The following is a 2,767-nucleotide window of genomic DNA, read 5'->3' on the forward strand; positions in this document are numbered from 1 at the left end:
ATGAATGAATGTAGAATTTTGGAACATCTGATTTTAAAAGTATTTGTTTATCTTTAAAGTCCAATAAGAAAATTTTACTCATGCTTATCTTGTCTGAGGAATAAACATGGAAAATACTTAAAAAAAGCTACAAAATTTGAGGCTTTTAAGAAGGGAATTAAAAGAGAGTGGGTCATGAAGAGTAACTCCTTTCAGATGGAGAAGCTGAGAGGAGAAAGAAATTGATTTAAGAAAAGATCTTACTATTAGAGCTGAGGCCATCTGCCATTTAGTCAAATTTGCTTTTCTGCATGCAGGGTCACCTTATACAGACTATACAGACACACAATACAGCTACCATCTCCACTGATATGCAGAGGGGTGCCCTGGCCACCGCTTCAGACCGCCTTGTGGGCACTCAGGATGCTCAGGATGCTCAGGACTCTGTCCTGTGTGTCCCTGTGAAGTGACTCCCAGGAGGTCCATCCACTGAGACGAGTTCGTCTGTTTTCAAGCAGCCCTTTAAATCCCTGAGGCCAGCGCCCTTCTCTCACCACATAAAATGTCCCCCCGTGTGTCACTGCTCCTCATAAACATGGCTGCTGCTTTTATAATCAGTCTTCAGATATGGTCACCTGATTCTGTTATTTTTTATTATGCTGAAATCAGTCAAGTGTCGTATATCTTACTAGCATATTAATGTGTCAGATTCAGAGAAATAATTCAAGGATGAAATCAACTGATTATCCTCCTATCCATATGAAGTATATAAATATAATCTCTCAGAGTTGGTGAAGGACAGGAGGGCCTGGTGTACTGCAGTCCATGGGGTCGCAAAGAGTTGGACATGACTAAGTGACTGAACAATGATAAAATATTATCTCAATTGATAAAGAATGTACAGTGCATAGGGGAAAGTGGGAGAAAAGTATTTTGAAAACTGGATCAAGCTTAGCTAATAAAATTAGCAGTTGCAAATGCTGTTTGAGGGAAGAACATAATGAATTATGAATTAGGAAATTTTCCTCTTATGTGAAAGGAAAAAAGCAAAAGTCACAGAACATTCTCATGAGTAGATATATTTATTTATTTAGAAACTGCTTATTTTCTGTCAACCAATTTCCATTTTAAGAGCTTGTGGGGTTTCCATAATGGCTCATGGTAAAGAATCCTGCCAATGCAGGAGACATGAGTTCAATCCCTGGTCCAGGAAGATCCCACGTGCCTCAGAGGAACTAAGGCCATGCACCACAACCATCGAGCCTGTGCTCCACAGCCTGGGGGCCACAGCCACTGAGCCCACGCTCTGCAACCACTGAAGCCTGGGGGCCCTGGGGCCCATGCTCCATAACAAGAGAAGCCGCTGCAACAAGAAGGCCAGGCACCACAACCAGAGTGCTCCCTGTTCACCGCAACCAGAGCACACCTGTGCAGCAGCAAGGACCCAGCACAGCCCCCACCCAAGAAAAGAGCCTGTGAAAGAACAGCTGAAGCCCACACAGTGCTGTGCCTACCCATCCAGTGGCCTGAGCAGTGGGCGCTGCAGGCCAGCCTTCAGGGGGAACTGTGGAGTGGGCAGCAAGCTCGCCTGCCCCCCTGTGGACTAGGCCAGCACCTCAGATCCAGTAGCGTTGCACTCAGCTGCTGAAGTGACCCATTCACGGTGAAGTCCTCCTTGGTCACAGCTTGCTCAGCTGGCACCTGCTCTTCCCTTTTAATCTCTTCAGAATCTGCAGATGTAGAGATCAGGCATGACCTCCCAAGAGTGTTCACAGGAAACGGTGCCGCGCACGGGCAGAACTTCCCGAGTGAGCATCCGCCGAGTCAGACCCACGGACGGAGCTCCCTGGTTGCCGGGAATGGGTCCTTTCCAGAGTGCAGAGGAGAGTCCGTGTCACACAGACCGATGGTAAGAAGTTCATATACATGCCCCTGGGAGAGGCTGGCGGTCAGCCCAGGGATCGTAACTACCAGGAGTCTTGGCTCCTGGAAGCTGCCTGGGTCTGGTTAGTGGAGGCTCCAGGAGCTAAGCGGCCGACCAGAGGAGCGGCGGCAGCAAACTGCAGCTCAGCTCGCTGGTTAAGGTTCCTGGAGGACGCAGCAGGGACAGCAGCTGAGTTTTCAGTGGCAACGATGGCATGAGCTGCCTACAGAAGCTTCTCCCAGGTTCTCTTCGGATTCCTAGTGTAGACGCCGCCACTTTTCCTTCTGTAGATGTACCGCTCCTTTGGGAAGTAAAGGTCGGTGCTACCTAAGTGGGCCCCTGCTGCAAGGAACGTGATGACGTCATCCTTCATTTGCCGGACAGCAAGGACCCAGGATAGTGTAAAAGATTCACTTCACGTTATGACAAGAATCCAGACAGTGCCGTATGGACCACTGTCTGGGTAGCATGGGAAAAGCCTGAGAAGATATGTTAGAGAAGCCAGATAATCTGATAAAACAAACTTGACTTTCATTCAGTTTGTAGAAATAACGCTGTGAGTTTTATTTTTTAGAGGTTTAAAATTTTTTCATAATGTCTTGGCATTTCTGAGAAACTTATAATACATGTACAAGGTTCAAGAACCTAAAAATATTTCATATTACATTGTTCTTCCTACCCCCTCCCTTCTTGTCAAGGCCCTGCTGCTTCCACAGTCAGCCACATGTTTTGTTTCTCAGGAATAGCTTCTGGAGGCTTATTTGTTTTTTCCTAAGTATTTATTTGGCTGTGCCTGTGGGACCTTTTCGATGGGAACTCTTATCTGTGGCATGTGGGTTCTAGTTTCCTGACAAGGGATTGAAC

At 46.9% G+C, this 2,767-nt stretch overlaps 1 pseudogene; it reads right to left on the reverse strand.

Annotated features, from left to right (window-relative positions):
- Positions 1–1,042: 1,042 nt before the first annotated feature.
- Positions 1,043–2,377, reverse strand: LOC101905319 (small ribosomal subunit protein uS2-like; annotated as a pseudogene).
- Between the last annotated feature and the right edge of the window lie 390 nt (positions 2,378–2,767).

This window comes from Bos taurus, chromosome 2, assembly GCF_002263795.3.
Source record: "Bos taurus isolate L1 Dominette 01449 registration number 42190680 breed Hereford chromosome 2, ARS-UCD2.0, whole genome shotgun sequence".
Classification (NCBI taxonomy): domain Eukaryota; kingdom Metazoa; phylum Chordata; class Mammalia; order Artiodactyla; family Bovidae; genus Bos; species Bos taurus.